Source organism: Trachypithecus francoisi, unplaced genomic scaffold, assembly GCF_009764315.1.
Source record: "Trachypithecus francoisi isolate TF-2019V2 unplaced genomic scaffold, Tfra_2.0 Lachesis_group17, whole genome shotgun sequence".
Taxonomy (NCBI): Eukaryota; Metazoa; Chordata; class Mammalia; order Primates; family Cercopithecidae; genus Trachypithecus; species Trachypithecus francoisi.
The window spans coordinates 28,869,930-28,881,559 of record NW_022681462.1 but is presented as its reverse complement, the minus strand read 5'-3'; the positions used below and the strand labels follow the sequence as shown (position 1 = coordinate 28,881,559).

At 37.1% G+C, this 11,630-nt stretch overlaps 1 long non-coding RNA gene across 1 annotated transcript; it reads right to left on the bottom strand.

Moving 5' to 3' along the window:
* Positions 1 to 3,124: 3,124 nt before the first annotated feature.
* LOC117062090 lies at positions 3,125 to 9,399 on the bottom strand. The gene is made up of 3 exons (XR_004428211.1): positions 9,118 to 9,399; positions 5,250 to 5,375; positions 3,125 to 4,354 (listed from the first exon to the last, which is right to left on the bottom strand). It is a non-coding gene; the product is annotated as an uncharacterized LOC117062090 (long non-coding RNA).
* Between the last annotated feature and the right edge of the window lie 2,231 nt (positions 9,400 to 11,630).

Below are 11,630 nucleotides of genomic sequence, written 5' to 3'. Positions count from 1 at the left end.
TAAGTTCTCAGTTATCACTATTACTTTACTGATAAGGGATAATAGGATGTTTGAAAATTCATAAACTCAGTAATAGTCTGGTGTTAAACAGAATCAGAATCTTAATACTTACATCTGTGTGACCTGGGAAAGTTATTTAGTCTCATAGAGCAACAGATTTCTTGTTGGCAAAATGGGATTGAGTTTTGTTGAAAGACAGAACAAGAGGAGGGGAAAGGCAAATTGGAGAAGGAAGAAATGAAAAAAATCCATTGCGTGTTGTAAACTGACAGTCTCTCAGATTCAGCAGAAAAATCAAAGGTTCCAATATGCAGTATAAAATATTAACTAACTTAAAGCTAAATGAATCAGAAAGGGATAAAGTAAAATGTGCACAAAATAAGTAGGAGTTAAAATACTAATTTCATATTGAAAACATTACTGTATGAGAAGAAAAATGAAACATTACCAATATAATCATTTAAAGAGTGGAACATTTTTAATAAAAATATGCATCATGAATGTTCATAACACTAACGTGAACAAATACATCAATAGGTACTGACAAGGATTCTTTACCAAATGTTATTTATCCTACTGAACATTTATTTGACCCAGCCCCCTGTTAAGTCAATCTAACAAGAACCTCTCATTCTCCTTATCTAATCGCCCTCAATACCTAATCAGGTTCTCATCCTTGACCACCCCCAAATTATGTCTGATTAGCCCATCTTCAGCAATAATCCTGTTAGGTGGAATTAGCCAGATTTCCCCTCGCCCCTGAGGTTTCCTCTTAGTAATTTACCATCCACACTGATGCCCATCATGTTACTTGCCTACAAATTTTCAATTCCCATGCTGTTTTTAGAACTGAGGCAAATTCTGTGCTAAAGTATCTTTTTCCATATTGCAATATTCCTGAATAAAATCTGTTTTTACCACTTTAATTGCTGTCCCGCTTTCTAATTTTTCTTTGATAGTATGTACCCACATGTTTTGTAAATGATACATTTTATTGTATGGTTTCACTATGACTTATTTACCCACTGTTTTATATGTTTGACATTTTAGAGATATCTAGTTTTTATTAGCATAAAAACATAATATACTTGTCTGGGTCTTTACGATATATTACAAATATATACTTAATAAGGTATATCCATGTGTACATATACATATAGACATACACACCCACATCTATAATATAGCATGTATTATACATTAGATATATGAAATATTCCATCAGATATTTTGAAACTCCATAAACTTATTTTTATTTGCAATTATTATGAGCACTTTATAGTTGTATATTTAGGGTACATATAATGTTTTCATAAAGGCATACAATGCATAATAATCAAATCAGGGTAATTAAAGTATCCATCACCTGAAGTCTTTATCACTTCTTTGTGTGAGCAACATTCCAATTCCACACTTACAGTTATTTTAAAATATGCAATAAATGATTGTTAACTATAGTCACCATATAGTACTATTGAATACTAGAATTTCTTCATTCTACTAACTATATTTTTGCACCCATTAGCCATCTACACTTTATCCAATCCTCCTCATGACACTTCCCCTCCTCTGGCAAACATTACTTCACACTCTATCTCCATGAGTTAAATTTTCTTTTTTAGCTCTCACATGCAATTGACATTATGTGATATTTGTCTTTCTGTGTCTGGCTTATTTCAAACAACATGATGTTTCCCAGCCCATCTATGTTCTTGTAAATGACAGGATTTTATTCCTTTTTATGGATGAATAATATCCTATTGTGAATACACACACAGAGACACACACAGACACACAGACATACACACACACTTCTTTTTCATCCAACAATCCACTGATGAACACATGGGTTGCTTTCATATTTTGACCACTGTGAATAGTGCTGAAGAAACATGGGAGTGCAGATAACTCTGATATACTGATTTCCTTCCTTCTGAATATATCCTCAGCAGTGGGATGGGTGGATTACACAGTAGTTCTATTTTTAATTTTTTGGGGAATCTTTATAAGGTTATTCATAGTGGTTGTACTGATTTACTTTTCCACCAGCAGCGTAAAAGCGTTCCCCTTTCTCCAAATCCTTGTAAACATTCATTATTGCATCTCTTTTGGATGAGTCATTTTAACTGTGGTGATATATATCATTGTGGTTTTGGATTACATTTTCTCATAATTAATAACATGGAGCAATTTTAATGTGCCTAAGGGTCATTTGTATGTCTTCTTTTGAGAAATGTTTATTCAGAGCTTTTGTCTACTTTTCAATCAGATTATCAGTTTTGTTTCTGTTGAGATACCTGAGCTCGTTATATATTTTGGCTATTAATCTCTTGTCAAATTGGTTCTTTGCAAATATTATTAATACATTCACCCACTCTTTGTCTTTGGATTGGGTAATTTAGTTCTTTTTCTTTCAATGTTATTATTGATAGGTAAGGTCTTACTTCTGCCATTTTGTTATTTGCTTCCTAGTTGTTTCACTGGCCCACCCTTCCTTCCTTCCTTCCTTCCTTCCTTCCTTCCTTCCTTCCTTCCTTCCTTCCTTCTTCCTTCCTTCCTGTCTTTTGTATAAAAGTGATTTTCTTTTCACTATATTTTAATTTCTTGCTTTTTGTTTTTTGTGTATCAGTTATAGGTTTTTGGTTTGTGGCTACCATGAGGCTTGCAGATAACATATTATAGCAAATTATTTTAAACTAATGACAACTCAACTTTTATTACAAGAAAAGAGAAAAACAAGCAAAAAAATGATAATAATAAAAGAAACCTAAGAAACTCTACATTTTAACCTCATTCTCCCCTGCTGTCTAACTTTTTGCTTTCTCTATTTTTTGTTTTTTTTTGAAACGGAGTCTCGGTCTGTCGCCCAGGCTGGAGTGCAGTGGCGCAATCTCGGCTCACTGCAACCTCCGCCTTCCTGGTTCACGCCATTCTCCTGACTCAGCCTCCGGAGTAGCTGGGACTACAGGCACCAGCCACCGCGCCCGGCTAATTTTTTGTATTTTTAGTAGAGACGGGGTTTCCCCGTGTTAGCCAGGATGGTCTCGATCTCCTGACCTCATGCTTTCTCTATTTAATTATTTATATGGCCTATCTCCTAAAAATTGTTGGAGTTTTTTTTTTTTCATAGGTTTGTCTTTTTGTCTTCCTACTGATGATATGAGTGGTTTATATCACCACTATTATAGTGTTATTCTGCGTTTGTCTGTGTACTTACTATTACCACTTAATTTTATACTTTCAAATCATTTATTGTTGTTTGTTAGCCCCCTTTGTTTTTGGATTGTAGAACTCTCTTTAGCATTTTTTGAAGACAAATCTAGTGTTAAAGAAATCCCTCAGACTTTTGTTTTTCTGGGAAAGTCTTTATTTTTGTCATAACCGTAGAATAATTTTGCTGTCATAGTATTCTAGGTTGGACTTTTATTTTCCTTCAGCATTATCAATACGTCATCCCACTCTCTTCTCTTGCTGCTTTTAGAGTCTTTTCTTTATCCACGACTTTTGAGAATTTGATTATTACATGCCTTCAGGTAGTCTTATTTGGGTTGAGTCTGCTTGCTGTTTCATGGCCTTCTTTTACCTGGAAATTTATATCTTTCTGTAGGTTTGAAAAGTTCTCTATTATTATTTCTTTGATTAAAATGTTTATCCTGATCTACTTTTTTATTATTTACTCTCCTCTGATTGTGTATTTTCATATAGTCTGTCTTCACGCTGACTCATTTTTTCTTCTGCTTTGTCAGTTCTGCTGTTGAGAGACCCTGATGCAGTTTTCAGCTTTTCAATTGGATATTTTAGTTCCAGAATTTCTGCTTCCTTTTTACAAAATTTTTTCAATGTATTTTTTAAATTTCTCTGACAGAACTCTGCATTCCTTCTCTGTGTTATCTTCAAGTCTGTTGAGCTTTCTTAAAACTGCTTTATTGAATGTTCTGTCTCAATAGTCAACATATCTCCAACACCCTGAGATTTGTGCCTGGTGCTTATTTAGCTTGCTCAGCAAGGTCATGATTTTCTGGATGTTCTTGATACTTGAGGATGTTTGCTGATGTGTAGGCATCGAAGAATTAAGTATTCTAGTATTGACTTCTTTGTGGTCATCCTTCTTGAGAAAGCTTTCTAAGTATTCAAAGAGAATTGAGTGTTGTGCTCTAAGCCTGTAGTCACTGCAACCATACTGGTATTGGGGGTGCGCCAAGCCCAGTAATGCTGCAACTCTGGCTGACTCTTGGGGGTGCCACCTTGGCGGACTTGGGTAAGATAAGTGAGAATTCCCGTAGTAACCAAGCAAAGTGTCTCACGCCTTTCCTCTTTTTTCCCCAACCAAAGGAGTTTCTATGCATTGTGCTACCTGGAATTAGAGAAGAGGTTACGTTAGCATTCCCATGCATGCCGTAGCTGGCACCGCACTGGGTCACACCTGAAGCCATCACAGTACTGAGTCTTGCCCAAGGCCCATGGCAACTACTGCCTATTGCTAACGTTTATTCAAGGTCAAGGGGCTTTTTTACACGTGGTGGTGAATTCTGCCAGGTTTACATTCTTTCTTTAAAGGCAATTGATTTTATTCTGGCCTGGGGTGCATCTGGAAATGCCATACAGAAGCTAAGGCCTGAAATTGGAGGCTTCAGGAATCTGCTTCATGCCTTATTTTACTGTAGCTGAGCTGGTACACAAGTTGCAATACTAAGTTCTCTGTACTCTTTCCTCTTCTTACCACAAGCAAAAGGAGTCTCTCACTGAGCTGCATTGTCTAGAGTTGGGGGAGGAATGATGTTAGCACTCCCTTGGCTACTACAGCTGATGTCATGCTAGGTTACACACACCCCAAGTCAACTGCCTTTGAGACCAGAAAAACATTAGAGCTTATACAATGACTGCAGTTCTTGTGGCCTGACTGCTGCTCAATTTTCTTCCAGATTCCAGGCCACTTTAGTCAGCGATAGTGAAGCCAGCTAAACTTAGGTTCCTCCTACGGGGGGGGAATTCCTTTTTGGCCCAGGACTGATATAGATGGTCCCCTGCAGGAACCAGCAGAATTCTGCCATGTGTCATGTTCCCCTGTGACAGAGCAGTACTGAATTCCAATGCAAAGTTCCATAATCACTTCACTGTCCCTCTCCCAGGACACAGATTGTCTCTCCCTATGACACAAGGAATGGGAGAGGGGTAATGTAGGTAATGCAAGAGTCTTCAATGCCTCTTTCCTAGATATTATGTTAGAACTAGGTGCTATCACTACTCACCTGATTTTTATTTCTGATAAGGATGCTGTTTTGCACGGATAGTTGGTTCAATTTGGTGTTGCTGAATGGGGACAAATGTTGGAGAGTTCTATTCCGCCATCTTGCTTTGCCTCCTTCCTCTATAAACTTATAATTAATAAATGAATAAGCAAAATCAATTATTCATAATAAAAGGCCTAGATGAAGGCATTTTGGTTTGCAATATAAATAGGTTAGCATTTATAATTGCTGGAAAAATATTGGTTATTCAACAGGTAATGTTTGAAAAAAAATACTTACCTCCGTTATTCCTACAAAAGCAGGAAAATAAGGTCTCCATATCACGTATGAACCCCAACAAGAACTCTAGTAACTTAAATATTATAAAGACAAATGTAAAATCTAAAATGATTTTTAATATCTTTGTCATTTTCAAGTAAGGGAATCATTTAATAATTATTTTTGTGAATATACATATGAAAAAAATTGATGGGATATGTTTTTCTTTTAAATGTATGTTATATTTCAACATAAAAGAAGTTTTAAATGTGAACATCTTCACCTGACAAACTAGTTATATAAGCTAATAAGAAGAACATAATAATTTAGAACATGGGCTATGATCTGTGTGACCTGGGAATCTACATTGGTAAATGAATTGAAGTACAAATGCTGATAAACGGATAAATTGCTATGATATTTCTGAATGAAAATTTTAATTAAAACAATTATAAAACAGAAGGAAAGAAGATAGCAGATAGGAGACAGGGTGTGCAGCTGTCACTTGGATGGACAGAACAGTGTGTGGAGAGTCACACAGTGAACTTTTGTTTCAACAGCCACTGTGGGAATATCCCAGGAAAACTAAAAGAATTCACTACACCGCTGCAAATTCCACCAGACGGGTGAAAAATTGTGTGTTCCCAAAATCTGAGGAGGAAAAACCTTCCTTCAAACACATATCCCCACTGGGTAATCTGAAAATCCAGATCAGTAGAGAAGGACATAACTTGAGCTAGAGCTAGAACAGATTTAGGGAGCTGTGTGAAATGTAAAAGTAGCAGTGGGAAGACCTTATAGGCACTCCCAGTCTCCAAAGCTCAAGCCTGGGAAAGCCATCCCTGAGTATATCTCACAGGGGCCCTTAGGGAAGGCAGCCAGCAGAATTAGGGAGGAGTCACAGAGTATAAGAAACTTCTGAACAAATTTTGTAATAATTTTGACTGGGCAAGGGCTTTTTTGCGTAGAATCTGGGGAGCAAACAGAAACTGCTGCAGATACAATCATAGGAGCCACCGACGACACTGTGGGAAGACTGGGAGGGGAGGGGCCTGAAAGCCGGAGCATGATTTCTCAGCCAGGAAGTTTATGGCCTGGAACAAGATCAGGGTTCTGCAAGCAGGCTGCCTGGATCTAAACTTGGTGCTGTTAGCAGGGCGGGGAGCAAGACCAGCCTCACCAACTGTGCGGGAGCTGGGTGAGATCTTTTGCTACAAGCTATCTCCCACTTCTGTGGTGAGCTATATGGCACAGCAAAGACAGCAATAATCTCCTCTAAGGTAAAACCTCATTGGCCTGAGAACCACACCCCATCTCCCGCAGTGGCTGTAGCAAGCCCCACCCAAGGAGAGACTGAGCTCAGATCACCTAACCCTATTCCACCTGATGACATTTCTCTACCCACGCTGGTAACTGAACACAAAAGACAAAAACTCTTGAGAGCTTTATGGCTCCACCCATCACCTGAGATACCAGAATATCTCCCCGATCAACTTAGGCCAAGCTTATATTCCACTGCTACTACCACAGCTGATGCTCTCTTGAAAGCATCACCTCTGGGCTAGAGGCCAACCAACTCTTGCCATTACAGCAACTCATAACAGAATAACCCTGCTCCCAGGAAGGAGAAAGCAACAGCTAATTCTACTGCCAGAAAAATCCTGGCTAACCAGAAGTCCTGGTTACCTTTCTCAAATGCTGGCTATTCTAGCAGTGAAGTTGCTAGCAGTCATGGACAACTTCACTGCTAGCATAGCCAGCATTCAAGAAAGCCAGAGCACTAAACACATCTTCAACCAGGGTTCTCACCAAGTCTACTCTACTCCCCTGCCACATCCACTAGAGTTGTGCTGGTACACATGGCTGTCTTGGAGACCTGAAGATGGATCACATCACAAGACGCTTTGCAGATATTCCCCAGCACCAGCATGGAGCCCCGCTGGGTGGCTAAACCCAGAAAAGCAGTAACAATTGCTGCAGTCTGGCTCTCAGGAAGCCCCATCACTAAAGGAAGGAGGAGAGCACTACATCAAGGTATTGCCTCATGGGACAAGAATCTGAACAGCAGGCCTTGAGTTCCAAATCTTCCCATTCGTAGGTACTTTCTTTCTCACAGCAGAGACACAATTTCAGTGCTAGGTGAAGTAGAGAATGTCTGTCCTTATTCTCCAACAGGCAGGCAGCCCCTATAATCATAAAGGGCCTCAGAGCAGGGGTCCTTGTTCCCCACTGGTATACTACCACAGACACAGTTGGGGCTTCCCCATAGGAATGCAGCATGGATGCACCAATAGACAGCCTTTCTGGAACAATCCAGGGTAAGTACAGCTCCACAGGAGTAGTAAATTCCAGATTCAGCCCTGCACTAGAGGTAGAGTCATAATTCCCCCCTACTTGGAACATCAACCTTCCTATAGACAGAAAGAGGTGCCTGTGTGATCTGAATAGTCACAACACTGGGACAACAAAGTGAGACTGTGAGGTGGATGGCTTTCCTGCTGACCTGTCAGGGGAACTGAGGTAGCTCCTAATCTTAACCCTGACAAAACCTTAACACATCTAATAAAAAGCTCCCCCAGCAACTTTCATCAAGGCTGGGACATCGGCCGACCAATGGGCATTACATCTACCTACCTGCCTTAGCCCCAACAGGTGCCTACCCAGAATTATCTACCATCAACTCAGTAAATAAAATACCAGGAAAATAATAAATCAATCAATAAATAAATAAACTATATACCATGAGAGAACAAGATAAGTTTCAAGAGATACCTACCATCCCAACTCCATAGAAGACAGAGAACTCGCCTACACACCAAAAATACAACTACTACAACAGGTATTGGACAAAGTCAGCACACAAAGACTCTGTAACTAAGGACTTTATACAGTCTTCACCCACACAAGAACCAAAGTTCAAATTAGGCTAAAATAAATATTAAACTCTAATCCTTAAGAGGAAAAAGCAAGAACAAAAAAAAAAAAAAAAAAAAAAAAGTTCAACCAGAAACAAATTCAAGAACAATTTTTTGAAATAGTCTTCCCAAATGAGAGGAAATCAGAAAAGTAATTCTGGTAATATGACAAAACAGGGTTCTACAACACCCCCAAAATATCATGCCAGCTCCCAAAATATGGATCCAAATCAAAAAGAAATCTCCAAATTGCCAAGTAAAATAATTCAGAAGGTTGATTATTAAGCTATTCAAGAAGGTACCAGAGAAAGGTGATAATCAACTTAAAGAAATTTTGAAAACAATACACAATATGGAAGAAAAATTCTACAGAGAAATAAATATGAAGGAAAAACAATCACAACTTCTGGAAATCAAAATCACACTTAGAGAAATATAAAATGCACTGGGAAATTTCAACAATAAACTAGAATACATAGAAAAAAGAACCTTGGAGGTGGAAGACAAGGCTTTTAAATAAACCCAATCACACAAAGACAAAGAAAAAAAGAATTTTTAAAAATGAACAAAATCTCCAAGAAATTTGGGATTATGTTAAATTATTAGCCAAACCTAAGAAGAATTGATGTTTCTAAGGAAGAAGAGAACCTAAAACTTGAAAAGTTTATTTGAAGGAATAATTGAGGATAACTTACCTGGCCTTGCTAGAGATGTAGACATCCAAATACAAGAGTCTGGTAGAACTCCTGGGAAATTCTTCATGAACAGATCATCACCCAGGCACATAGTCATCAGCTTATTAAATTCAAGACAAAGGAAAGAATCTTAAGAGCTGTGAGACAAAAGCATCAGGTAACTTGTAAAGGAAAATCTATCAGATTAACAGCTGATTTCTCAGCAGAAAGCTTACAAGCCAGTAGAAACTGGGGTCCTATCTTTAGCCTCCTTAAAAAAAACAATTGTCGGCCAAGAATTTTGTATCCAGCAAAACGAAACTCCATAAATGAAGAATAAAGCATTTTTTAGATAAATTTAATACTACCTAGCCAGCACTATAAGAAATATTAAAAGGAGTTCTAAGTCTTGAAACAAACCCTCAAAATACATCAAAATAGAACCTCCTTAAAGCAGAAATCTCACAGGCCCAATAAAACAATAAGACAGTGAAAAATAAACATGATATTTAGGCAACCAGCATGATGAATAGAACAGTACCTCACATCTCAATACTAACACTGAATTTAAATGGGTTAAATGCTCCACTTAAAAGATACTGAATGGCAGAGTGTATACAAATTTACCAACCAAGGATCTGCTGTCTCCAACAGTCTCCAAGAAACTCACCTAACACATAAGGACTCACACAAACTTAAGGTAAAAGGGTGGAAAAATATATTCCATGAAAATGAAAACTAAAAGTCAGCAGGATTTACTATTCTTATATCAGACGAAACAGATTTTAAAACAACAACAGGGTAAAAAAAGACAAAGAAGGACATTATATAATACTAAAAGGATTAACTTAACAGGAAAATATCAAAATCTTAAATACATATGCACCTACCACTGGAACTCCCAAATTCGTAACGCCATACTACTATGCCTAAGAAATTATATAGATGGCAATACAATAATGTTGAGTGACTTCAATACTCCACTGACAGGACTAGACAGGTCATCAAGACAGAAAGTCAACAAAGAAATGATGGTTTTAAACTATACCTGAGAGCAAATTGATTTGATATTTACAGAACATTCTACTCAACAACTGCAGAATATACATTGTTTTCATCAGCACATGGAACATTCTTCAACATAGACCATATGATAGGCCACAAAACAAGTCTCAATAAATTTTAAAAAATCAAAATAATATAAAATATCCTCTTACATCACAGTGGACTAAAAGCAAAGATTAACTTCAAAGGGAAATGGATTCACAGTTGAATTATATCAGACATTCAAAGATGATTTGGTACCAATCCTGCTGAAAGTATTCTAAAAGATTAAGAGAGAATCCTTCCTACATTTTTCTAAGAAGCCAGTAGCACCCTAATAACAAAATCAGGAAAGGATATAACAACAACAACAACAACTAACTAGAGACCAATATCCCTGATGAACATAGATACAAAAATTCTCAACAAAATGCCAACTAATCCAACAACATATCAAAAAGATAGTACATCATGATCAAGTGGATTTCATATCAGAGACACAGAGATAGTTTAATATATGCAAGTCAATAAATGTGATACCTCATATAAACAAAATTAAAAACAAAAACCATATGATCAATAGACACATAAAAAGCATTCAACAAAATCCAGCATCTGTTTATGATTAAAACCCTCAGCAAAATTGGCATAGAAGGGATATACCTTAATGTAATAAAAGTCATCGATTACAAACCCACAGCCAACATAATCCTGAATGGGGAAAAGTTGAAAGCATTCCCTTTGAGAACTGGAACAAGACAAGAATGTCCACTTTCATCACTTCTATTTAACATAGTACTGGAAGTCCCAGCCAAAAAAAAAAAAAATTCACAGAAGAAAAAAATAAAAAGGGCATATAAATCAGTAATCAAACTGTTGTTGTTTGCTGATGTTATGACCTTATACATAGAAAAACCCTAAAGACTCATCTAAAGAGCTCCTAGGTCTGGTAAATGAATTCAGTAAAGTTTCAAGGTACAGAAGCCATGTACAGAAATCAGTAGCACTGCTATACACCAACAATGACCAAGCTGAGAATCCTATCAAGAACTCGATCCCTTTCACAACAGCTGTAAAAATAAAATATAATACTTAGAAATATAATTAACCAAGTAGTTGAAAGATCTCTACAGGAAAAACTGTAAAACACTGCTGAAAGAAATCAGAGATGATATAAACAAATGGAAACATATTCCATACTCATAGATAGGTAGTATTAATATTGTAAAAATGACCAGACTGACAAAAGCCATCTACAAATTCAATGCAATTTCCATCAAAATACCATCATCATTCTTCACAAAACTAGAAAAACAATCCTAAAATTTATATTGAACCCAAAAAGAGCCCACATAGCCAAAGCAAGACTAAGCAAAAAGAACAAATCTCGAGATATCACATTACCTGACTTCAAACTGTACTTCAAGGCTATCGTTACCAAAACAGCATGGAATAAAAATAGGTACATAGACAAATGGAATAGAAGAGAA